Source organism: Mirounga leonina, unplaced genomic scaffold, assembly GCF_011800145.1.
Source record: "Mirounga leonina isolate KUSES-001 unplaced genomic scaffold, KU_Mleo_1.0 Mir_114, whole genome shotgun sequence".
NCBI lineage: Eukaryota > Metazoa > Chordata > Mammalia > Carnivora > Phocidae > Mirounga > Mirounga leonina.
In genome coordinates, this window is record NW_023270265.1 from 11,848,725 (window position 1) to 11,876,628 (window position 27,904).

The 27,904-nt window shown below is 43.7% G+C and overlaps 1 protein-coding gene and 1 long non-coding RNA gene across 2 annotated transcripts in view; one reads left to right on the forward strand and one right to left on the reverse strand.

The window, feature by feature from the left end:
* Positions 1–27,904, reverse strand: part of GRID1 (glutamate ionotropic receptor delta type subunit 1) — a 700,883-nt gene that overhangs the window by 287,601 nt on the left and 385,378 nt on the right. The window lies entirely within an intron of this gene.
* LOC118022481 lies at positions 6,137–21,752 on the forward strand. The gene is made up of 3 exons (XR_004682503.1): positions 6,137–6,436; positions 8,440–8,443; positions 21,741–21,752. It is a non-coding gene; the product is annotated as an uncharacterized LOC118022481 (long non-coding RNA).

Consider the following 27,904-nt stretch of genomic DNA (forward strand, 5'->3'; position numbering starts at 1 on the left):
CCAAGTCAAATCCCTAGGAACCTCCAAGTCTGAATAATATCGTTTAAGCTTTCCACAGAGAAATTTGCACTGAACTAGAATATCCCATTGTTTATGCCTTTGGCTTTCAGCCAGGGCTGATACAGGAAGCAGTCATATGAATCACATTTGCATTGTTTGTAAAACTCCTGGCAAAGACACTATCTATTATGTTGTTCTATGTCCCTTATCTACAGACTGATGTGATAAATGTCTCCCAAAGCACTAAACTAAAAAATAAAATACAGAATAGAAACCTCTCTCGCCATGGACTGGTCTTCTTCTTTGTAGTAAGCACTGTGGGTTACGCATTCTATCCAATTCTGTCATTGTCTTGCCTACCAGGAAGCTCAGAACGGATGTTCATATTGTGAGTTTCCTTTAGCCTATGTCTTCTGGCCCTTGATTATTTGGCTCTTAACACTGTATCTTTATTTTAATGGATTTAAGGTTTTATATCTTTTGGTAACTAGACCTTTAGTTATCAATACTACTGCTACACAGTTCAGCATATGCAAAACAGTTTAGCAGCCTTGCTTAACACTCAAGGCCACCCTGCTCCCCAACCTGCTGACACCTACAATCTCCCATTATTTATTTTCTTCAAGCCCTGAGTGTTCCTCCATACCCAGAAGGGATGGGTCTAGATCTACAGTCAAATATGAAAGGTCCATGAGCCAAAACAGCCCCCGTTGCTACCTGCAGGATCTGTGATGTGCCGTCTCCTCTCAGAATAGAAGGAAGAATGTACATCACACCTCTGCAGGTATGAGCCTCTCCAGGACTTCAAGAAAACCCTGAAAACATGTTTCTCTGGAACTCCAAGAGCATTTGAGATAACTCTGGTGAAAAGGGGTATATGGTCATCTTTCACAACGTGTGTGCGTGCGCTGTGTCTGTGCCCACCCAAATCCACCCTAACCCTTCTGCTCCCTCTCAGCATGACCAAGGCTTCTTTGATCCCCATTCACAAAATGAGGTTGCTGTGAAGCATTACAAAGATGATACATCTTAAGCACGTGGCATCAGCTGGCACTTAATAAAGATGATCTCTTTATTTGTTCTATGATAGACTGCAGTCTCCAGGAGGATTTGAACTGTTACTGTTTTAGTCCCCAGTGCCTAATGCAAACCCTGGCCCTTAAAAGCAACCAGACACCCATGCTGAGAACACAGCACTCCCTTGATAAATATTGCTGGAATAAATCAATGACAACAAACAACAGATCTGAACAGATGACATGATATATAGCTGAGTTGCAAATTTACTCCTTTTACTCAATGTGCAAAGATAACATAGCTTCTTTCTTTTCCAGAATGTTCTTCACAATTCTCCATCCCCACCCTTGAGCACAAGGGAAACAGAGGTGTCCATATGTGTGTCTCTTGCACTTCAGGTTTGGTTGTCTCTGGTGGATGTCTTCTAGATACTCCTTCCCCTTGGCCCTGCTCCTTCTTCCCCTGATGGGTTTTCATGACCTAGTGGTATGGAGGGTCTTGGAAAGGAGCATTCTCCTCTGATCCAGCTCATTGGCTCTAGTCTGTCTGTCCCTTCACCCGACGTGCTGGTCTCATTGGCAAGGTTGGTGGTCAGTTCCCTGGCTGGGTGAAGACCTAGTGGTCTTGCCTGGCTGACTTAGTTCCCATGACGTTTGGACTTCTCTCATGTTTCTGCCATGCCCTCCCTCTGACCACAGATTACATAGTCTTGCCCCGGTACAAAGGACATTTCATCCTTCTCCATGGCAATTCTGAACCCAGCTGTCTTCTGCCCTCCCCAGAAGACATTAGGAAATGGTCAGATCCCTTGTCTATTCTACATACCTCCTGGCCTGGCACTGGATATGTGGATGGATGAACAGACCTAGGGCATAGTGTATGTTCCTTGCATCTTATGCATGCATTCCTTAAGAGACTGCTCTTTACCCATCTGTCCCCCCACTTCTAGGACCATGCTGGGCACACAGTGGGCACCATAGAGTCCTGTTAAACTGAAGAGAGCTGTCTGGACCCCAATGCAACTGAACTGATTTGAAGTGGATATGGTTCACTCCTTATTTCTGAGTTCATGTTCATGAAAACTGGACCTTTTGAAAACTAGCTCACAGACTCTATTCAAGAGAAGAACTTGACTCTGGTTTGAGAGAAAAAGCTGACATTCTATATTTTCAGTGAGCTATTTTGAGATTCAATTAAAAACATCTAGTTAGGGGCACCTTGGTGGCTCAGTTGTTAAGTATCTGCCTTCGGCTCAGGTCCTAATCCCAGGGTCCTGGGATCGAGCCCCACATCGGGCTCCCTGCTCGGTGGGAAGCCTGCTTCTCCCTCTCCCACTCCCCCTGCTTGTGTTCCCTCTCTCACTGTGTCTCTATCTGTCAAATAAATAAATAAAATCTTAAAAAATATATATCTAGTTAAAAGACAGTCTGCTTTAAAATGACATTTATAAAATCTCTTCCGGGACTAAGTTTTAAGAGTAGTTTAATAAGTTCATTTTAATTCATATTTGTTTTTTGGATCAATGGAGTTTAATTTTATAAATTAAAACAATGCTTTGGTTGCCTAGAAGTGGCCATTCCCCAGCTTTCCAGACATGAGCCAGGCCTGCCCTGGAGCACAGACTTGGAGAGATTCAGCAAGCCACATCCCCATCTGCTTCACCCAAACGCTTCCTCAGTCTCTTATCGGCAGTCTCAAGTACATTGGATTCACCTAGCAAGCTTTAAAAAAAGTATGTGTCCAGGCTCGTCTTCTGAATTAATTAACACAAGTGGGGTCTGAGCAAGCACTAGCACTTTGAGAGAAGGGCAAGAATGCTAGAGACAGACTAGCATTAGGAAGCAACAGGAAGTGAAAAGTGCCCACTCACACACACAAAACAGATGCAGGAAGTCAAAACATAGAGCAGTCTGGGGTCATTTGCTCTAGGGACAAAAAATGTGCCCTCTGACTGGCCCCCGTGGGTATCAGGAAACCAAAACTGATATTCAAAACACTGCCTTGTAATTACAAGAAATGGGTCTTTTGCCGTTAATATCCAGGAAAGTAGCCATAGTGAAGTACTGGCCAGCCCCTGGCCCATCTCAGTCTTTCTTATCTTCCGTACGTCTTTAGCCCAGTGGTTAGTCCGACTGCATTGTCATGGCCCACTGCTCATGGGTGGAGGAGGAGGGTCTCCCCTCAAAATTGTCAGATTTTTTATGGCAAAGGCTGAGGTTGATAAATTTCTGTAACCCCATCACCTAGTCCAGTGGGCCTCAACCAGGAGCAATTATGATCCCCCATCCCCCAGGGAATATTTGGGAATATCGGGAGTTTTTTTGGTTGTCACAACTTGGGGAGGGGGATGCTAACTGGCAGCTAGTGGGTAGAAGGCGGGCATAGGGCTAGACATCCTACAATACACAGGGCAGTTCCCCACCACATAGAATTATCTGGCCCAAAATGTCAATAGTACCTAGGTTGAGAAACCCTAGTTTCGTTTAACACTTGACAGAGTGACACTAAATATCAGAAAGATAGTCCCATCAGGAACTTTCTTCTTCCCATACGTATTCATCATCCAGATAAGGTCAATGTGATCTATCAACATCAAGACTCCTCATGCCAGATTTGTTAGCTATCTGGTCTCAATTCAACAAGACTTTGAACTTAATATATTAACCAATGGAGTTCCTTCAGGAGGTCTGAAGGCCTCCATTCCAGGGATGCTCCCAAAGCTCTTGCCAGAGGAAATGTGAACAGGAAAGACCATCTCCTCACGGCCAGTTCTCCAGGAAAACCCACCGGCATTAAAGAGGAAAACATCTGAACACATGTGTCTATATGTAGGGCCATACTGAGGGAATGATTTCGGTCACACTCGAGACCCCCCCACTGGATCACCAGCATCTAAATGCTCAGATGGGATGAAACTCTACCCTCTATTCCTATCCTGACCCTCAATACAGCAAGCATTCTCCAATTTTTCATATTATAGATTCTAAATTTAGAAGAACAAGGAGAGAAGTTGTTATTTTTATTTGAGCACTTACTCTGTGCTATGTGATGTTTTATATGGCTTAGCTCCTTGAATGTTCAAAGCAACCCTATGAGGTAGTTTCTATTTTTATGCCTATTATACAAATGAGAAATGGGAGGCCAGACACATGATAATATGCCATGATACAACACGGCCAGGATTTCACTGCAGGGAGAGTAAATACACTGAAAATGTACAAAAGCCTCTCCAGTCATAACCCATAGTATTTGGAAGGTCCAAGTGGTTGTCAACAACCCAGTCCCCTATGGGACATCACCTGTAACAATGTAGCAACAAGGGGGAAATAGGCCAGAAACCAATTTTGTTAGCCCCCAGTGGGACAATCAGAGATAGTCACTTAACCTTTGACTCAAAAAGCTTTAAAAAATTAAAACGTGCTAATGCCAGCAATTAAAAAAAGAAACATACTGAACCCAAAGTAGTCACACAGAAATGCATTATGTAAAATTTCTTTTTCAAATCAATTTCCTAAAAGTAACAAAAATTAATCAAATAAACTTGAGCGTGGCTGTTCAGACCTGCCAAAGGCTGGTTATTTTAAGAATGGACAATGACAGTTGTGGCCCCCTAGAAAACTGGGCCTTGCCAAATGGCTGTGCCCTGAGGCCAGACCTCTACAGAAGGGGCATTGCTCAGGTCCTGTTCCACCTGGTGCCTTGTCAGTAGGATTGACTCTCTGCCAGCTCACCTGAACTGCCAGAGGGGGTGAGGGGAAGGTGATCCCTCTCACCTGAGTCAACAACTAAGTCAAGTCTATTGCTTCCCACATCACTCTATCCAAGAAGGCCTTGTTGGGCCCCATGACGCAGACCGGGATGTTCTAGAAAAGACATCACCTATGTTAGTTCTCTCTTTTTTTAATTTAATTTTATTTTAATTCAATTAATTAACATATAGTATATTATTAGTTTGAGAGGTAGAGTTCAGTGATTTGTCAGTTGCATAATGCCCAGTGCTCATTATAACACATGCCCTCCTTAACACTCATCACCCAGTTACCTCATTCCCCTCCTCCCCTCCAGCAACCCTCAGTTTGTTTCCTAGAGTTGAGAGTCTCTTATGGTTTGTCTCCCTCTCTTGATTTTGTCTTATTTTCCCTTCCATTCCCCTATGATCCTCTCTTTTGTTTCTTAAATTCCACATGTGAGTGAAGTCATATAATTGTCTTTCTTTGATTGACTTATTTCACTTAGCATAATACCTTCTGGTTCCATCCACATCGTTGCAAATGGTAAGATTTCAATTTTTGGTGGCTGAGCAATATTCCATTGTATATATACACCACAGCTTCTTTATCCATTCATCTGTTGATAGACATCTGGTCTCTTTCCATTGTTTGGCTATTGTGGACATTGCTGCTATAAACATTGAGGTGCACATGCCCCTTTGGATCCCTACATTTGTATCTTTGGGGTAAATACCTAGTAGTGCAATTGCTGGGTTAGGGTAGCTCTATTTTTAACTTTTTGAGGAACCTCCACACCGTTTTGCAGAGTGGCTGTACCAGTTTGCATTCCCACCAGCAGTGTAAGAGTGTTCCCCTTTCTCTGCATCCTCACCAACATCTGTCGTTTCCTGACTTGTTAGTTTTAGCTATTCTGACCAGTGTGAGGTGGTATCTCAATGTGGTTTTGATTTATATTTCCCTGATGCTGAGCGATACTAAGCATTTTTTCATGTGTCTGTTGGCCATTTGTATGTCTTCCTTGGAGAAATGTCTGTATATATCTTCTGCCCATTTCTTGACTGGGTTATTTGTTTTTTGGGTGTTGAGTTTGATAAGTTCTTTATAAATTTTGGATACTAGCCCTTTATCTGATAAGACATTTGCAAATATCTTCTCCCATTCCATAGGTTGTCTTTTGGTTGGTTCTCTATTAATGCTGCAACAAATTACCCCAAATTTAGAAGCTCAAACAACACAAATTTATTACCTTGGAGTCCTATAAGTTGGAATTCCAACATGGGTATCCTCGGGCTAAAAATCAGGGCATCAGCAGGGCATTCCAGAGGCTCTAGGATAGAACCTGTTTCCTTGTTCTTTCCAACTTTCAGAAGCTGCTCTCATTCCTTGGTATGTGGCTCCTTCTTCTGTCTTCAAAATCAGCAGCATTGCATCTCCCTGGGCCTCTCTTCAGTAGTCACACCATCCTCGGACTCCTCAGGACCCTCATGATTACATTGGGCCCACCTGGATAATCCAGGATCCTCTCCCCATTATAAGGTCAGCAGAATAGCAATCTTAGTTCCATCTGCAACCTCTCCTTTGCCTTGAAGAACTCGCTGCCACCTGGAGTCTGACACTAAGCATGAAAATGGTGCTCACGCCTGTCGCCCCAGCACAGTCTGCACGCGCCCGTTGTAGGGGATCTGACTGTAACCAAACCTATTCACAGGTTCCAGGGGTTAAGACATGGCTTTGGAGAAAGGAGAACAAGGAGGCATTATTCTGCCTACCACACCACCTCTTAGATGGGGTAGCAAACTGTCCGAGAACTTTGGCCCCCACAAGAATTTAATTGAATTTGAAAGCCTTGTTATGGGACACACTCTGCCCAGTTTGCCCAGTTCTTATCACTCTCTATTGTCTTTCTCCAGCCCTCTGTCCTCACTTACCAAGGAGGCATTTGGGTTTTCCCAGGTGTAGCCAATCTTCAAGAGAGGGCCAGTCTTGCTTAGCTTGGGCTCTTTTCTTAGGAAGCCAAGTTCTGAGGAGTGATCTTGTGAATGGACCCCAAGAGTTCCTGGCACCATGCCATCCCCAGCCCTTTCCAAAGCAACTGGAATGAATAATGAATGCAGATTCCAGGATACACATGCACTGGTGTGACGTCCAAAAAAGAAGTCAGAGAAGCATTTGTTTCTATTGGCGTCCGGGTGACTTACAGCTCTAGATATATATCTCCAGAATGATTTGTCTGGATTTTATAGACCCTAGACTTTTCCCAGCTGAAACCCAGTTACTGCTTCCACAATAACCCTAGACTTTTCCCAGCTGAAACCCAGTTACTGCTTCCACAATCAATCAAGGATTGATTGCTTTAAATTTAAAGGGACACTGGGAGAACTCTGGCTCCCCGAACTATTTAAATCTTGTCCTTTGTGGAAGGTTCTGTTATACTTCTGGATGACCTGAACACAAAGCACTACAGGTCCATGGTAACAACATGGCACCAGCAGGGGTGGGAAATGCAAAGGAGAGAGAGCCAGAGCTGGGCTGGAGAAGGGTGTCAGCCAGAATCTCAAAGAGCAGACCAAGGCAGAGGCTCTGCTCCAAAGGGAAGAGCTCAGGAAGGAGCAGCCCAAGCAACAAGGGCTCCTGTGAAAAGGTGGTTATAAACCAAGACACAGAAGCAGGAACCTGGTAGGGCCTAAGAACTGTCCTGCCTGGGGAAGGCAAGGCAGGACGAAAGAGAGGACTTTTATTTTTTAAGCACCCACACATGTCAGGTACTTTACATCAACCTATGACATCGATTCATTTATACTTCCAACCTTGGGAGGATTGGTCTTAATAGGAAGGTATAGGTTCAAATCCCAGCTATACCTTATGCTAGCTGGGTGTCCTTGGGTAAGTTAATTAACCTTTCTGACCATCATGTTCTCATCTGTATTTAAAAATTACTATATATATATATAGTAGTGTATATATATGTATATATATAACTACATACAGTTATATATATATAATCTGTATTTAGAAATTATTATATATAATATAGTATACACCTCACAGAGCATGTACTTTTAAAGGGTGTTTTCAAAAAACGTTTAATAGAATGGGAAAATGCTCTTTCTTTAACAACATTAAAAGGAAAAAAAAGATGGCAAATACCAATATAATTGTTTTTGTAAAAGGAATATATACACTTTGACTATGTGCCCATCTATGTATGCACATATACATATGAAAGAAAATAAAAATATTAATGATAGTTATTTTCATGGTGGGAATTCAGATGATTTAATTTTTAAATGTACTTTTCATATTTTCCAAATTGCCTACAATGAACATGACATACTTTGAAATATTTTTCTAGATTTGCATTTTTATTGCAAAAGTGATCCATGTTCAGGGTAGGAAATTAAACTTTGTTACCACTGGGAACAGCTTGTTATGAATTCTTGTAGATGTTTTTCTGCGCATGTCTAAATATATATGTAGAGGGCATGAGTTTCACAGGCCAAAAACTCAGGTGTGCAAAAGAGGGCAGCTTTAGTTTCCCGTAATTGAATTTCATTTCTATCTCAAGCCCCCATTCCACCTAGTGGCAGCAACTTTTTCAAGCACTAGAGTACACTCAAGCAAATAACTTATCCCCCCCACTTCTTCTACCTGGATTTGCATCTTCATCCTAGGGGGCTGACATGGTAGCCAGGTTTGTGGGGGTGTCTGGCACTCACTTATCATCTGACTTTGCTAGAGTAAGCAGAGGTATACCTTTTGTCGGCCTTGGTCTGCAGGATCTATCCCACCTGACAGGCTCTGGGAGACATCAAGTTTCCTAAATCTACTTATCATTCATGTCGAAAATTCTGGAACACCCCTTTCTCGACTCTGTGCTCCCTTCTGGTCCAGCAGCTTTGGACCTCCATTTCACATGGAAAACTTTGGCATGCTCTCCCACTCACCCCTAAAAGGTACTTTCCTGGGCTTTCTCAGGCTCTAAGAGAAATTTCTATTCTTCTGATGCTGCAGCCAGCTGGCTCTGCTCAGGGGACGTTTGCAAGGGTTGCCAGCCCACTGAGTTCTGGTAGGGTCTCTGACTCACATCACCAGTGTGACCCAGCCTTCCCTTCTTCATTCTGGGAGAGCCTCAAAGACACCAACCAAGTCCTCCCCGACACCCACTACACTCCAAAATCACTCTCAGCCTCAGATCCTCTGCTCTCTAGGGTGGATATGATCTGTGATCTTTACTTCCTCTCTGCAGGTCAGACAGCCAGCTTGGATATCTGAGGCGTATGACATAACCCTGATGTCGAGAGCCCTTTGACTCAGCCTAGAGACCACATAAGCCTTTGCTTCTAGCAATTTCATGTTCTGCACTAGCATTATCATCTCTTCCTTGCAGCAGGACCAAGAAGCGATCTAGTTTGAGGGGGTTGGCAGGCTTGGCACAGAAAGAACAGAAAAACACATCTGTGAATATTTTAGAATATTCACTTGCTGTATTTGTGACTTTGGGGATGGGAAATATAAATACATGGATAGTTGAATAGTAGTGTAACAGTGGAATAATACCATGGATACTTTCCAGTGTTCTTCTTTTGAAGTTATTGGGCTAAACACATTCTTTGTAATAGCTGAGTAATATTCTATTGTCTTGGTTGGTTATCTAATCCTCTTCCAAAAATAGAGTAGTCCCCAATTTTTCACTATTATAATGCTGCAATGAACATTCTTGTTCATTATCTCTTGTTCACTTGATCAACTATTTCTACAGAATAAATTCCTAGAGGTGGAATGGTTATGTCAAACGATATTGTTCAATAGCCCCCATCAACAAAATATATATGGGAATATTATAGGTTTAAAAATTGAATTCCATGTAAAAAATGATACTTGACTTAATAAATGTAATAATGTTTGAATAAATCAAAATACATAAGATATACACTGTATTAAAAAACATATATGCAATGGAAATAATACAATGACTAAACTTATGGGGGGGAACACCAGAAACATATTACCTCAACTTGAAATGAGGAAGACTTCTTTTTTTCTTTTTTTAGATTTTATTTATTTATTTGTCAGAGAGAGAGAGAGAGCACAAGCAGGGGAAGCAGCAGGCAGAGGGAGAAGCAGGCTCCCCGCTGATCAAGGAGCCCGATGTGGGACTTGATCCCAGGACCCTGGGATCATGACCTGAGCCAAAGGCCGACGCTTAACAGACTAAGTCACCCAGGAGTCCCAATGAGGAAGACTTCTTAAACCAGATTATTTTTAATCCGGTAAAAGATATCATAAACAAAGCCCAGAAATACATGAAAGATCAGGGAATATATTTATAGTGGATATGACAGGCGGCTGGTTAGTACCACTAAAAAAAAGAGCTCCCTTAGAATTAATAAGAAAACAAATTACAAAAAGCAATGCAGAGAAGAAGAAATTAGAAAAGGCTAATGTTGAAGGGGGGCACCTGGGTGGCTCAGTCAGTTCAGCCTCTGCCTTCAGCTCAGGTCACAATCTCAGGGTCCTGGATCCAGACCAGGTTCAGACTCCCTCCTCAGCATGGAGTCCGCTTGTCCCTCTACCCCCCACCCCCGCTCCCCACTCATGCTCATGCTCTCTCTCTCTCTCTCCCCCAAATAAATAAATAAATAAAATCTTTTTTAAAAAAAGAAAAAGAAAAGGCTAATGTGGGAGATTGCCAATGATGACTACAGGATGCCCCCTGCCCATCAGGATATAGGAGTCTATTTCTGTGCCCCTGGCCCACCACCAGCCCACTGGCCATGTGACTTGCTTTGGTCAATGGGAAATTAACATATATAATGCAAGCAAAGAAAAGTACTTGGTACTGGGGCTTGCCCTGTGTTGCTTCTCTGAAGAACCCTGCCACAGCCACCCTGTGGCTCAGGCTATCCTGGTGGATGATGAGAGATATATGGCCCACTCACCTCCCTCACCCTAGCCAACAACTAGCAACTGCCAAGCACCAGAGCCGCTTAACTGACCAACAGCTAACCACAGACCCCTGAGGGGGCTGAACCAAGACCAGTAGTAGAAGCTGAACCCAGCCCATATTGCTGATCCACGGAATCATAAGCTAAATAAATAGCTATTGCTTTGGGCTACCGAGTTTTGGGATGGTTTATTATGCAGCAAAAGCTAACAAAAACAGCTAATAAATAAAATGTTCAAATTCACAAGCAGCAAATTTAAAACAGAACATCATTTTTTTACCCATCAAATTGACAAAAATGAAGAAGAATGGTAACTTCAGTTCAGGCAAGGATGTGAAGAAATAAATATTTTCATTCATTGCTGACAAGAGTGTAAATTGCTGCAAACTTATTTGTGGAAGTAATGTGACAATACAGATTAAAACTGAAAATATATGTACCCTTTAGCCACTTCGGGGGATTTATTTTACAGGGAAAAAAATGTATAAGAATATTTATTGGAGCATTGTTTACATTTGGGGGCGGGAATCATCACAGAAAGAAAGAAGAAAGGAAGGGATGGAGAAGGAAAGGAGAGAGTGAAGGACAGAAACAAGGAAAGGAAAGAAATCCAGGGAAAACATGTGTATCTCTCAACAGGAAACTTTAATAAAATGCAGTGCATGCATATTATGGATTATCATATAAACGTTAAAGGAATGAATTTGAGCTATATCTACTAATTTGGAGGAATGAATTTGATTTACTGTTGAATTTTTTAAAGCAGCTTACAATGTAATGCCTATAATTCCATTTTTCTAAAATAAAAAAATATAATATATATGTATACAAGTTTTAGCAGAATAATATTAACAGGTTTTCATTTCTCTAATTCCTTTTATGTAGTGGCCCCCTAAAGATATGGAAATAATGTATGCCACAGCAGATTATAGAAACAGAGGTCAATTCATGGCTTTTGAGTTTCAAATTCTGAGGTCCTCATCTAAACCATGACTACTAAACATCTTAACTGTGTGAATGTATCAATAAAACCTTTGAAGCAGGTGCCCCATTATATGTGTATTAGGTACTTAAAAGTTAGGTACATGAATTAGTATAGGGTATAAAACATACACAAAAATATGAATATTCAAAAGAGAGACAAGGGAAATAAACTATTGTAAATAAGTTATATTATTATATACATTAATAGTACAAAATTGTTTTGCTATTACTAAAAACATATCCTCAATCATAAACAATTTTTAGTAATACCAATGTAATTTAAAATGCTTTTTTTTTTTTAAGATTTATTTGAGAGAGAAAGAGTGCACGCTCACACACACGAGTGGGCGGAGGGACAGAGGGAGAGAATCTTCAGGCAGACTCCCCACTGAGCGCAGAGCCTGATGCAGGGCTCCATCTCATGACCCATGAGATCATGACCCGAACCGGAACCAAGAGTCGGACACTTAACCGACTGAGCCACCCAGGCGCCCCAAAATGCTTTACTGTTTAAAAATATCTTGGTTTAACACTTTGTGATACAGTAATTCAAAGTTCTAATTCCACCTTCAATTTAATTTAGTACTTGATTTTAATGGTTACTGTAACTGAAAGAGGTAACTTGCAGAGTTCCACATGTCCAAATGGAAGGAGTTCATCTTTGGCAGTATTGCTTGCTCAAACTCAGCCACCAAAACCTATGCCCAAAGTTGGCTAAAATGTTTTCATCTTCCCAGGTGTTAATCATTTCTTCTTGCAAAGGCTTCAGAACACACTGAAATTTCATGTTTTTAGGAAATCATTTCAAAACACATTGAAACTTTTCACTTTGGAAGATTTTTATATATGGGTTAGAAAACACTGTTTCCTGGGATTTTTTTTTTCAATTGGCAGACCTTAGAGGGGGTTTTTAAATTATTCTTTGTGAATGACATATGTTGCTTTCAGCAACAACAACAAAATAATAGAAGTATTTCCAAACATTCGTTTTCAAAATGCTCAAGAGCAAGTTTCTTTCAAAAAGCAATTACTTTCTCATGCATTGTTAAAACAGGATCTCCCATTGAAGGAACAGATTAAATATGTTTAATTTTTCAAGAATAGCTTCCAGGTAGCATTCAACTAATACTGTCATCTCAAAAAGAGGTCAGTAAACGTGAATGTCTGTCATTTTGTGAAACCAAAATATCTTAACATCAATTTCAATGAGTCTTTTAAACACTTTGTCACAAGATCATCACTGAAGCCCTGGGTAGTGCCAAAGATTTCAAAATTTCTCCCCATTTCTTTACAAAGTACTGTAAAGAATTCTATCTTTTATTTTATTTTTTTTTAAGATTTTATTTATTTATTTCAGACAGAGAGAATGAGAGACAGAGAGCATGAGAGGGAGGAGGGTCAGAGGGAGAAGCAGACTCCCCGCCGAGCAGGGAGCCCGATGCGGGACTCGATCCCGGGACTCCAGGACCATGACCTGAGCCGAAGGCAGTCACTTAACCAACTGAGCCACCCAGGCGCCCTAGTTCCTTTCTTTTTTGATTAAAATAAATAGAAGTTTTTGGGGCACCTGGGCAGCTCAGTTGGTTAGGCATCTGACTTCAACTCAGGTCATGATCTCAGGGTCCTGGGACTGAGCTCTGCGTTGGGCTCCCCACTCAGCAAGGAGGCTGCTTCTCCCTCTGCCGCTCCCCCCTACTCATGCTCTCTCTCTCTCTCAAATAAGTAAAATCTTAAAAAAAATAGAAGCTTTAATATTTTCCTCTCATACCACAGAAAAATCAATGTACAACCCACTTTTTTTAAAGACTTATTTATTTTGGGGAGGTGGAGGGGTAGAGGGAAAGGGAGAGAGAATCTTTAAGCAGACTCCGTGGGGAGTGCAGAGCCCAAGGCGGGGCTCGATCCCATGACCCCGAGATCATAATCTGTGCCAAAACCAAGAGTTGGACCCCTAACCAACTGTGCCACCCAGGTGCCTCTGTACAACCCACTTTGGAGAGCACTGCTTTAAATAACCCATTTGGAAAAATACTTTCTATGCCACAAGGAGATAAGAACACCTTGCTAAGGCAAGAAGAGACAGCAGGAGGCCCTTGAGCAATAGAGTCCAACGAGGTGCATGAGGAGTATGCTGTGCTGGCTCCCAAGGGCACTGGCACCCAACCCAAAGCCATCCCTGGGGAGGGGCGCTGACGGAACTGGCCCATCTCGGGTGACTCTGAGTAAAGGGGAGCTGGCCTTTGATTTCACTGGGAGGCTATGACCTCAAGAAGCCTAGTGTTCCCAGGCACCCAGGAAGGCAGGCGTGAGAACCCACCCACCCTCCCCAGTGTGGCACCTGGAGCTACCTGGTGACCTGGGGGTTGAGGAAGAAAACGATCCCAGATGGAGATAAGAGCACAGTAGAAGTGTCAAAAGTCAGGATGTGGAAATGGGAATACAGCCGGAGAGATGAGAGCCAGTAAATTCTGGAAGGACCGGTGTATGGCTCAGATGAAGGGGGTGGATGATAAGCCTGGCCCAGAGCAGTCCACTCCACCCCCACCATTTCCTCCTCCAGTGAGAGCGAGGGGGAGACTCAACATGGCTATGACCCCGGCCTCTGCCCCCAGAAGCTCAAGGTAAAAAGTAAGGGCGTCTAGAGACACAGAGAGTGACACTGTTTTCACCTATAAATCTGTGGTTTGACATCCAAATGGCCAACAGACACATGAAAAAGTGCTCAGCATCACTTGGCATCAGGGAAATCCAAATTAAAACCTCAATGAGATACCACCTCACACCAGTCAGAATGGCTAAAATTAACAAGTCAGGAAACGACAGATGCTGAATCTGTGGTTTGAGATGAATGTGCCCTATGCATGTTATACATCCGTACCTACACAGAGAGGTACGGGGCTAGTTCAGCAGGCTGGGATTGGAGGGTGGCATGCAGTGGGGGTGGAGTCACTGATTTATGCTTCTTTATACTGTTTTACTGGTCCTGATGGCCATTTATAGCTTTGTAATTCAGACAAAATATAATTAAATATATATATATGGAGAGCATTTACCCACAGGCTGGCTGGTTTTGTGAGTGAAGCTATGTTCCCAGATTCCCCCAGAAGCCCCAGCAGATGTCCTGAGGGAGCTGTGGTTCGCCCCCAGGCCCCGAATGAGCAGCACTGTGTGGGAAGCCAGGTGACGTTTCCACACAATGTTGTTCTACAGGAAGATGCGCAAGCAGCACACAGATGCCTCAGCCAACTTCACAGAAATTTCTCCAAAATGCTTTATAAAGAGAAAACCACCAGGTCCGCTAAAGAAAGAGAAGCACTTGAACATATGACAAAAGTATACAAGAACAGCCTCCTGTGACCTTGTTTGGGTTTCCTTCTGCATGTCATCCAGACATCATGGGAGAGCATCTTGGAGACGTTGCAAAATAACTGGGGGAACGGTGAACAACTCTGCAGATGATGAGCAACCTCATCATACATCCGCTCTCCTGAAGAAAATTTTGAAAATGGTATTGCTCTGCTAGGTTGAAAGAGACTCTGGCCTGGGAAGAAAGGAAACTGTCCTAAATGCAGTGTGGTATCCCGGATGGGATGCTGGGCCAGGAAAAGGACATCAGTGGAGAAACCAGCGAAATCCAAATAAGGTCTGGGGTTTAATTAATGATAATGTGCCAAAGTTAGTTTCTTTGTTTCGACAAACATACTGTGGAAATGTAAGATTGATGAGATTAGATAAGTAACATCAGGGGGAACTGGGTAAAGGGAGATGTGAGAATTCTCTGTGCTATGTTTAATGATCAAAACTTATTCCAAAATGAGTTTATTCTTAAAAAAGAGAAGTTGTCAAAGAGTAGAGACAGACCGATTAGAGATGGGTGATGGGCATTAAGGAGGGCACTTGTGAGGAGCACTGGGTGTTGTATGTTAGTGATGAATCACTAAATTCTACTCCTGAAACCAACATTACACGATATGCTAACTAGAATTTAAATTAAAACTTAAAAAAAAAAAAGAAGAGGAAGATGAAGTGGCCAAAGACAAATTGATGAACTAGTTGGTTCTACTGCAGGTTTTCCTTTTTTCCAGAGGGATTAACTCATGTACACATCTCACATGTTTTTTACAAAATACTACTGAAATCACAAGGATATGAAAGATCATTTGTTTGTCTACTCCTAAATCTAGCATTAAGATAACCCTGTCTTTCAGGGAGTTTGCAATAGTCATTAACCTTGTATGGTACAGTATAAGGTCTATAAATTGGCATGGAAATTTAAAGCAGGTCGTGTATAACAGACAATATACAAGGGATGGTAGTTTTGCTTTTGGTACAACTTATGTTAAATCATTGCTCTGTGAACTGAATACCAGTTTATTAAAAAAAAAGTTGCAACTGTCTTGTTGACATTCTGATACTTTAAACAAAAACATGTGCTTTGTGAAAAAAATTTTATAGGTAACAAACCCCCTCACCAAATCCCTAGACCTTTCTGAAAGGTAATATAATAGTGCCTTGTTGTCTTAATTTACATTTTTTATTAGTAAGTATTATTTTTATGATAAGGAAATGGTATCCCAAACAGGAAGCTTTGAGCTCACACAGAACTGGAGACAAGTGGAGCCATGCGGACACAATGGCTTACTCTGGGCAGAGAAGAGAAAGGAAGAACTCTTGCTGTGAGAACAGAAGAGATGCCTGGGAAGACAGGGCAGAGATGTCAGCCCTTCATCGGTAGCAGAGTGCTAAAGTCAGAAATAGGCTTTTATATTCTTAAAATAAAAATAACTATTATTGGGGCACCTGGGTGGCTCAGTGGGTTAAGCATCTGACTCTTGATTTTGGTTCGGGTGATGATCTCAGGGCCATGAGATCGAACCCCACGTTGGGCTCTGCACTAGGTGTGGAGCCTGCTTAAGATTCTCTCTCTCCCTCTCCCTCTGCCCTCCCCATTGCTCACGCATGCTATCTCTCTAAATAATAATAATAATAATAATAATAATAATAATAATAATAATAATAATAAATGTTATTATTAAAATAATAATATTTATAAAAATTCCCAACAAGTTTTAATTAAAAACTTCTTCCTATCCCCTAATCTCATTTCCCAGAAGTAACTGATGGTAACTGCACACTTTTGGGCATTCTTCCAGACTCTTTCTATGCATATGTAAAGATACAAAGATAATCTTCACAGATATGGGATCATATACGCACACTGTTGTATAATTTGCTTTTTTTTTCCATGAAACAATAGATCATGGACATTTTCCCACCCTTTGTGTATGTAGATCTAAGTCATTCTTTTGAGAAGCTGCATTGTATTCCATTTATGGATAAACCTTAAATTATTTATCCAGTCTCCTATTGATTTTCATTTACAGTGCTTCCAGTTTCTTGCTATTATAGATGATGCTGCCACATTGTCTGTGCTCTGATGAGCACAATCTTTACATCAAGCCCACTGAGCTTCCATGCACTTCCAAAGACTAGCTCTGTGGTTTTAGACAGATTATTTAAGCTCCTTGAAACTGGGTGCCCTCATTTTAGAGATAATATCTACCTTATAGGGAGGTTGTGTGGATTAAATGAGTTTATGTTAATGAGTGAAATTGAATGAGAGAAAATGTCGGGTAGTTTCCCTGGTGTGTGTGTGTGTGTGTGTGTTTGTGTGTATAGATGGAGAGAGGAGAGAGAGAGAGACAGAGGAATACGGAGATAAAAATGGATGGACCAACAGACAAATGGTTGGATGAATGGAGAAACAAATAAACAGAGAGATAGATGGATAGATACCTGTTATGTAAGGAAGCCTTGCAAGTTATTCCTCACTCACAGGACATGGGGGAATTTCAATGATCAATAAACTTAAGTTCCTTCCTTTTCCACTCACAGACATAGGGAGAGACAAAGCACAGAAGCGATAGGGGATTTAAATCTTCTAAGGTATCTGCTTGAAGAGCCATTTCGCCAAGAACAGCCTGGAAGTGACCGTCACCCACCTCAGAAGGTGGAGGAAACTGTGGAGGAGATAGCACTCTTCTGGATCTAAGAAGAAGTGGTTCCAGAAATAGGAATGGCAAGAACATTGAGGAAAAAGTGGCCCTGTCATTTTAATAGCATGTGTGAGCCGGGGAGGGTAAAGCTCTATATAATCACAAATGTATCCCAGACTTTGGCCAGAGGGATTGTAAAATACCTAGAGAAAAGCAAGACTGAGATTTTTAAAAATAAGACAGCTTCAGATGTGGGAGGCTCCCAGAATCCAAACCTGACCGGACTATAATAAATAGTCCTGGCAAGAAGCAGAAGAAGGGAATATCTCAAAAGGCCTATGAGATAACAAAATATTTAAAAGCAGGAGCATAGCCTTGCAACCACGTTTGATCCATCCTCTAATTTAGTCAGTTCTCAAATCCCATAAACCTTATGCCTGGTACGAACCTTCTGCTGCAGTGATCTTCCTAAACCCACTGTGGATCATGCCAGGCCCTATATTCCTCTGTGATTTACAGAATAAAGTCTAAAGTCCTGGCCTGGCATTCAGAATCCTCCTAAATCTGGTCCCAGCCTGACTTGTACCAGTCCCCTCCCTCCATATACCCTCCACTCTGATCACTCCAATCACACAGAGCCCCCGTCTGTGGTAATGATTGCTTGACTTGTACCCTGGGCCTGGAGTATACATGGTGGACACCTCGAGTTTGGGGCCTGGCTAGACCCCCATTCCATCTGGAAATGGTCCCTATATGACCTCATCCGGGTCTGAGCAAATACCACTCACAAGATACCACTCTGCAGTTGCCCATTGGAGGATCCTAACCATAGAATAGGAACTCATAGAATAGGAACATAACCAAAGCCAGACCAAGCCCAGTCTTTCTAAGAGCAGTGATAGATGAATGCGGACACAGATTCAGCCTCTACGTTCCTTGGGATGAGAAGCCATTAAAATGTGGGCCAGGGCTACCAGCCACCATCCTATCCACCTTGGGGAAAACTGGTCCCTGAGCTCCATAAGGGCAGGGGGGCTCTATCCCGCACAGAGTGCATGCTTATTTGTTGAATCAGTGAATGTAACCAGATCGAACAGACCAGCAGGCAAATAATAGGACAGATTCCTGAACATGTGCCCTTTAGACCTGCTAATTAAGTGAATTTACATGTTCCATTTCTGCATCTCTGCATACACTAACTTGAGCTGGACTTCTATCACATGTAACCAAAAGACCCTCCCTGTCACATGCTCAAAAGCTCAAACTTCTCCAGATTTTTTCATATGCTAGTTCTCTCACACAGTCTTCCTAGATGCTCCCAGATCAAGGTACCCTCTATGCCTTTTAAACTGCAATCACACACTGTTGAAACATTTGTGATTTTCCACCTTGATTTAAGGCTCTTTCTTGACAAAGGTGCAGCGGACGTCAATGGTGCCCCACCTAAACACACCTCAGGATCCCTTTAACTGGTCCAGTTGCTACAAGCCTGCCCCAGAGGCTACAGGTGCTGGGCTAAAGGCTCAGACCTACAACGTTCCCCGGGGCAACTGAAGGCCCGAGGTGCCTAGGAGTTATCTGTAGGGCCACGTCCCAGGGCGCACGGGCTGGAGAACGAGAGCTGGGCTCACACTCCAAGGCGACACTCCACAGCACCACTCCCGCTCCAGGGGGTCACCACATTCTCCAGGAGCTCCGCCCCCTCCGCTTGCCCCCCCCTTCCTTCAGAGCCTCTCCCCTCCCCACTAAATAAAGTGCTCAGGGATCTGCCAGCCGTGCAGTGCATGTAAGGAATAGGAGCTAAGGTAACATCCCAACTCCCCAACAAATCTAAAAACAAGCTGCACGTCCATCCCCTTCCATTTCTTGCAGCGCTTTCGTGGAACCGTGAAGCACAAACACGAGGGGTTGTGTGAACGAGGAACAAGGGAGCGCTCAGTGGAGTTAACAATCTTGAGTAAACGAGGAGGAGTCAGCCTGCGGCGGGGCACAAACCTGCCAACACAGCACAGGGAAGCAAGCTTCTAGAGCAGGCGGAAATTTCAAATCAACTCCAGAACAACGAAAATGGCCTTTTTAAAAGCTCTCTCCGGAGGGAAAGCAAGACAAATGTACTGTTTCAGAAATTCTGCTTTTCTTTCACTGATCCTTTTCAGTGTTTCGTAAATCCCCCAATTCAAGTGACCTTCCAACGCACCTGAATTCCCCAATTAATCTGTGATGAAATGGGCACTTGGGTATCCGGCCAACACCACCGCAAGGTCTCCAGGACCTGCACGAAACCTAGTTTCTCAGGAGCTCTGATCTCCTCCATTCTTGCCTCCCTCTCCAAATAAAGTCTCTGTCACCTAAATAAATGAATAAATAACAGGAACGGGGTCTCGCACATTGAACTACATCTTGGTGCTCTGGGCTCTCTGGTATGCATTTGTCCCCTCCTCTCCCCCCTCCGCCAGCTGAGCGATCATCTTGAAAGGATTGTATAGCTTATAGGGTATTTTGTAAGATGAAACTTCCAACTACATAAAATCAAAAAAGGTTTCCGGCGGGGCAGAATCCCTGGGCTCTGGAATACTCCTGGCTTCCCAACATTAAACTTTTAGCGTGTACCTTTCTCCCTGGCTTCAGCCCCTGTGGACATTAAAGTCTTTAACCAGGAACGCCTGGCTGGTTCAGTCGGTTAAGCGGTTAAGCGTCTGCCTTCAGCTCAGGTCATGATCTCAGGGTCCTGGGATTGAGCCTGCTTCTCTCTCTCCCTCTGCCTTTTCCCTGCTTGCTCTCTCTCTCCCTTTCATGAATAAATAAAATCTTTAAAAAAACAAATAAAAAAGTCTTTAACCATTTCACAGTCTCTCTAGTTAGGGACATCAATAATATGCATGAAGGCACAGACGTAACTCCTTCCCAGCACAACATATGCACACTCTCACAGAAACCTTCACCGAGAAACATCGCACTCTCTGGTTTTAATATTCATCAGCTCCTGGTGCAACCACTCTGGAAAACAGTATGGAGGTTCCTCAAAAAGTTGAAAATAGAGCTACCATACGATCCAGCAATTGCACTACTGGATATTTACCCCCAAAGATACAAATGTAGGGATCCGAAGGGGTATGTGCACCCCAATGTTTATAGCAGCAATGTCCACAATAGCCAAACTGTGGAAACAGCCAAGATGTCCATCGACAGATGAATGGATAAAGATGTGGTATATATATACAATGGAATATTATGAAGCCACCAAAAGGAATGAGATCTTGCCATTTGCAATGACGTGGATGGAACTGGAGGGTGTTATGCTGAGCAAAATAAGTCAATCAGAGAAAGACATGTATCGTATGACCTCACTGATATGAGGAATTCTTAATCTCAGGAAACACTGAGGGTTGCTGGAGTGGGGGGTGGGTGGGAGGGATGGGGTGACTGGGTGATAGACACTGGGGGGGGTATGTGCTCTGGTAAGCGCTGTGAATTGTGCAAGACTGTTGAATCTCAGATCTGTACCTCTGAAACAAATAATGCAATATGTTAAGAAAAAAAAAAAAAAGAAGAAGATAGCAGGAGGGGAAGAATGAAGGGGGGGAAATCGGAGGGGGAGATGAACCATGAGGGACGATGGACTCTGAAAAACAAACTGAGGGTTCTAGAGGGGAGGGGGGTGGGAGGATGGGTTAGCCTGGTGATAGGTATTAAAGAGGGCACGTTCTGCATGGAGCACTGGGTGTTATGCACAAACAATGAATCATGGAACACTACATCAAAAACTAATGATGTAATGTATGGTGATTAACATAACAATAAAAAAATTCATCAGCTCCTTCTCCACCCAGAATTCCTAATTCTCAGTGTGGGAAAATGTTTTCCTATTAAACATTTTCCCCTAAGCCTCATTACCTCTCTGTGGTAGAAAATCATTGTGGTGCTTTGGCTGTCTTTGCAGGAAAGGAAATTAATTTACAAAAGAGGGAAAAATAATTTCTAAATAACAAATTCTTCTGAACTTGGGGTTTTGGCACTTCACAACCAAGTCAGATAGAAGGGGAGGCTAGGACTGCTCCACAAATTAGAGAGAGCAGCTGAAACTGACCCAGAATTAACAAGTGTACAAAATGGAGGCAAGAAGGGGAGCCAGCCGGAAGCCCCGGCGGCCCCAGAAAACCAAGCCATGAAATGCCATTAATGAAGATAATAATTGGGCGGTACTCTCAAGATGTCCAATTAAATATAAACTTTAACAGAAGAAACTGCACTTCCACTGCAGATCAGTGGATGCCAATCATTGTATCAAACAAGTATGCCGAGGGATTATAAATGTCACCGCTCCTTATCCCGCGCCCTATTTAACAGGCTGAGAGTAACCGATAGTAATGGGAAATCTTCAGAAATTAAGTCTACGTGAAAAGGTAAGTCATAAACACAGGAAATACAAATGACCCTTTTCATCAGCCCTCCTGGCAGGCAAAAAAAAAAAAAATCTTTATACCTTTTTATTATAAAAGAAAGAAATTAGCTCACCAAATACAAAGAGTTGGCCCTGGTTACATTTGAGAAAGCCGTCCCCAGATTGACAACATCACTATGCAATGTGGCTCTTTTGTTAAACTCTGTACTCTAACATGAGCAGAAAATAACAAAATCTGGTGATCTTCGTCCCAACACCAGCCTCCCAGCTCCTCCTCACAAGCTTGCTGAACTGTGTTAAACCCCAAAAATGCAGGTCAAGGGAGTAAATTACGTGAATGAGTGTTGAAGTCGTGTGAACCCAGACACTTACCAATTGTGTGATCTACAAGTAGTCACTTAGTCCCTCTGAGCCACAGTTCCCCAAGGTGTTGTTGTGAATCTTAAATGAGGTCCTGGATACAAAGTGTCAACCCTGTTGTAGATGCTTGAGAATGTTAGGTTTTTCCCCCTTTTTAGCACATCCTCTGAAACAGGTGTCAAGGATTGGAGTCTACAGATACCAGTATATCAAATGCTCCTACACATGATGGTGGGGGGTACTGAGCCCTCCCCTGGGTGGAGCATGCACATGATGGAGGTGAGCCTTTATTCGGCTGTGCCAACTCCCTTCCCAAACAATTCCTATTCCAGCAATCTCCTTCTAGCCCAGACCTCCCTAATACTCTTCCCTGGACACTCACGAGCTGCTAATGCTCATTCTTTTCAAAGTTCAGGAGGAGGTTTGCAACTTCCATACGTTACATAAATGTCATGTATTAAAAAAGTATAAAATAGATGCTCCGGATTTCGCTTTTCAAACGGGAGCAGATGGGGATTAAGCGCAGTTTTGACCCCGAGAAACCATCTTAGCCTTGTCTGTGCTCATGCACATGGTCTGATTACCATAAGCTGACCAAACCTTCTCTAGTAACACAGGAACAGCCCCTATGCAGGTCAGCACTCGACAGACTAATTCAGAGAGGTCTACCGAGCTGAACTGAAAACACCCTTCTCACATTGATGAGGTCAGTGCAGAACACGGTGGGAACAAAAAGTATCCATTTGAAAAGGGTCCAGGAGGCTATCATCACCACTGGGTTTTTTTAGGGCAAGGAACAGAAATTAATTCTAATTAAAGTTGGGGAATTATTGGAAGGAATCTGGGAGCTCATGGAATCACTGGCAAAGGCTGGAAAATGGAGCTGGGATATAAGGCAACTCCAAGGGGTTGGAGAGCAAACTACAGAAATGGCCTTTGGAGCAGGAACAGTGTGACCAATCTGTCCCCAGCCCCATGCCCCCAGATGAAGGAACCCTAGCGGGTTTTTGGTCCTCCAATTTTCCAAGCCCCACAAAAAGCATGTCATCAGCCAGGTTAGGTCTTAGTGCTCCCTCTGGTTGTCCTAGGCAGCGAGAAGAAATATCGGGGCCTTCTGGCATCTATCATTGGGAAAATGCCCCCCAGACTCTACATAGGGGCAAGTGGCAGCTCTCCAAAAGGAAATCAGAGAGCTGCAGGAAAGAGGAAAGGATGAATACAATGTGAAAATGAAGACAAGAGGGCTCACCTGGTGGAGTCACACCCTGCTTCGGACACCCTGCCTCACAGCCCGTAAGCCTGCTGTGCAGACCACTCTCTCCCCACACCCATCCCGAAGGTCGGCCACACTTGCCCCAGGGAACGCTTCCCCAGAGTTGGAGAGATGAGGGGTTAATGGGAAGGCAGCAAGGGTTGGAGTGTGTTGTCTGTCTGATCAGGTGAAACTGCCACTCAGAGGTGGCTTTGCACACTCAGCAGTCACCTGCCACGGCGAGACCAGCTGCAAACAGGGACCTTCGCCCAAATGGAAGATTACAACTTTGGATTAAAATGAAAATGGAACATGAGAGGTCAGGCAATGTGCTAGCTAGTCAGGTTGGTGATGGCAGAACCCAGCAAGTGGACAACGAAGGCAAGCCCCACAGACGTGGGGCCAGCATGCTCAGGAAAGCCCTGCAGACACCCCGCCGGTCAGGGGAGCCAGGTCCACTCCCGGATCCCACACGGCTCTTGCATGGACAGGACTGCAGTTTGACTGATACTTCCTTGGGTGACTACGTTTTGGTGATAGTCCCTCACTGAAGCATAATCTCCTCAGTGGCAGGGACCCCATCTGGTCTTCACTCCTACAAATGTCACCACTGCTTAGCATCTGATCTATAGAAGTAGGACCTCAGTAAATATGTGTAGAATTAGGCAATGAATGAATAAATGAATGAACAAACTGAGCCCAACTCGCTTGTTTTCCACAGCCCCATTATCCAGGGATCACTCCTACCTCCATGTGGCCAAGGTTCTATAGAAAATGCCAATTTTCTTCAATTGTGTAGCAGCAACTCTAAACATGGATTGTAGGGTGTGGGATGGAAAGCATGTGTCTCTGTGGGCAAATCAGTTTCTGTTGGGGGAGGGGGTTGTTACAGACTACCTTCCCTGCCCCACCAGGAGCCTGGTCCACTGAACCTGAGCGCATACAATATGTAACACTGCACCCATTTGCTGCTCTAAGATCCATTGGTGAGCCCTGTGATGGTTAATTTTATGTGTCAGCTTGACTAGGCCATAGGGACCCAGACATTTGGTCAACCATTATTCTGGGTGTGTCCATGAGGGTGTTTCTGGATGAGATCAGCATTTGAATCTATAGACTGAGTAGAGTCAATTGACCTCCCTAATGTGGGTGGGCCTGGCCCAATCAGTTGAAGACTAAATGGAAGTAGAAGGCTGGGTGAGAGGGAATTCCTCCTGCCTGGCTGTTTGAGCTGGGATATCAGTCTTTTCCAGCCTTCTGACTTGAACTGAAACATGAGCTCTTTCTGGGTCTCCAGCCTGTTGGCTTTCAGACTGGAATTTGTACCCTGACTCTCCTTGAATCCCAGGCCTTTGGCCTCAGGCTGGAATTACATCACTGGCTCTCCTAGGTCTCCAGCTTGCTAACTGCAGAGCTTGGGACTTCTCAGATGCCAAAATCGTGTAAGCCAATTCCTCACAATAAGTCTCTTTATATATGTACATACATCTTATTAATTCTGTGTTTCTGGAGAACCTGAATACAGCACCCCTCAGTAACACCCCTTGGTGACACTGGACCCTCCCCTGGGAAGCCCTGGGCCTCGTCATAATCTAGCAGATAAAGGGGGAGAGCTGTGGCGCAACAGGAGGTCTCCGGGACATTGCCCAATGTTCTGCCAACACCAGCTTCGAGGTGCGCAGGTTATAGAGTTGACAAGTATATACACCTGTGCACCCATCACTATAATCATCACCCTGGACAGTTCCCTGCACCCTGCCTAGTGAGCTCCCACCCCACCTCACCCCAGAAACCAGGGAACATTACCATAGATCAGATTAGTCTTTTTTAGGGTTTCACATACATGGAATATACATACATCTGGCTTCCTTTGCTCAACATAATGTGATGTGGGAAACAAAAGCAAAAAAAAAATTAAATTTCCTTACTACCTATAGCCCACTGACAGGTCCTTGAAACAGGCAGAGTGACATTCCTCTAGAAACTCAGCTGCTTCGATGTTAATACTTTGCTAAGGGCAAAAGGCAATCTTATCCTGACCCCAGGATCCTATATGTCTACTTTAACATATAAAATTCCTTTGGAAACTTCTTTTATCTCTAAACCTCCCCCAAAACAGGTTGGCAATCATTCCCCAGGCATATGACCCACCGACATACATCTGAAGGGTCTCATGACTCAGGTTTTATTAGACAGTAATAAATGACCTTTTCCCAACAATAGCTAGCCCCCTTCAAGGTCCTGGAAACCTTGCTTCTGAAGTTCCTTAGAGACTTACACTATCCCTAACCGCCCCCCAACTTGAAAGTCTATAATGGGCCACTCCTCATGACCCCAGTGCAGCTCTTTCTGCCCATGGGTCCTGTCCCTGTGCTTTAATAAAACCACCTTTTTGCACCAAAGACATCTCAAGAATTCTTTTTTGGCCATTGGCTTCAAATCCTAACATCTTTCCTACATCATAATGTTCTCAAGACTCATCTTTATCATTATATGTATCAGTAGGCTGTTTTCTTTTATTACTGTTTAGTTTTCTGTTATCCGAATACCTCCCCATTTCTTCATCTAGTCACCTGTTGATGGGCATTTGGATTATTTCCAGCTTTTTCTATTATGATTAAAGCTGCTTGAAACATTCACGTTCAAGTCTTTGTGTGAGTCTATGTTTTGTTTTGTTTTTTAAAGATTTTATTTATTTATTTGAGAGACAGAGAATGAGAGACAGAGAGCATGAGAGGGAGGAGGGTCAGAGGGAGAAGCAGACTCCCTGCCGAGCAGGGAGCCCGATGCGGGACTTGATCCCGGGACTCCAGGATCATGACCTGAGCCGAAGGCAGTCACTTAACCAACTGAGCCACCCAGGCGCCCCTGTGTGAGTCTATGTTTTCATTTCTTCTGAGTAAATATTTAGGTGCAGAAGAGTAGCTCCTAAGGTAAATTTATGCTTAACTTAATAAGCAATGGATAGATTGTTTACCAAAGTGATTGCATCATCTTCCACTCCCAGGAGCAAAGTTTTCCTATCATTCTGCCCCCACAGACAGGTGGAGAGGTGTTCATGCGGGGCCTACAGGGTATGGGGGCCGGAAGACACTGTGCCTGTATCATAGCATGGCGGGCCCTTCCGGCCAGGTCTGGAGCCCCTTCCTTGCTGACGTTTTCCCCAGCCCTCAGTTTTGCACTCTCCTCTGTACCTCGGTGTGCACAGTGACCCACATGTACCCACACAGCACTGGCCATGCTGGGGAGGGAGAGCACTGTATACTTCCACGCCAAGGGCTCCAGGACAGGGCTCCATTTTATTTACCTGGGAGTCTCTCCTCCTGACCCCCAATCCCTGAGAATCTTGTACCATGCCTGGCGTTACCACTTGCTGGTACACATGTGATGAATGACCGAATGAATAAATGGAGTCTGGTTTAATAACTTCTATCTCTATGCCTGCCTCACTCAGTTGGACCACTGCTTTCTCTGCTTGGGCACATGATTTGAGCACTGACTTCTCTTGGGGAAAACATTTCTCTCAGTCTTCTGAGAAGAAGGCTAAGCCTGATGTTGACAGCTTGGGGGGAGAGAAGGGGCTTCTGCAGCATTCCCTGCTAACCCTTGCCTTGACTCTGAAGACTGACCGAAGGAGGCCACCCCCAGGTGGAGCTTTTCTTTCCACACGCACAGTCTTTGCTTCCACACTGGAAAACAATTCTCCTGTGTGGTTGTCCTGGTGCCGGGAGTGAAGGACTCCAGTGGAGGGTCTCATGAATCTCAGGAGAGGTCCCCACCTTGGTTGATTGGCAAGACCATTCCACACCTGGGTTTTCTCCTCTGGAAAGAACAGAGTGGTGATAACACATTCGCAGCATTGCTCTGAGGCTAGAATGAGATCGTGTATATGATAGTGCTCTGAAAACACGAATTGCTCCCCCAATGTTAGGCCCTATTATCATGCAGCACTTGGTTCTCTTCATGCAGCCTGCCCATCAGCACCACCAGGCTCATTAGCTGTGCTGAACAAATCCTCATGTATCTGTCAGCCTAGAAGCTATGAACAGACCCACTGTCAGCATCCACCGGTGACCTTGTATGATGAGCACTGTCAGGCCCAAACCAGTTAAGGTGGTTTCCCACCACTGGGGCTCGGAGGCCAAAGGAAGCATGTGCTTCAAGGCCTCAGACCCCAGGACCCATGGGTTACATCATCCTCCCTTTCTCCCTTCTGT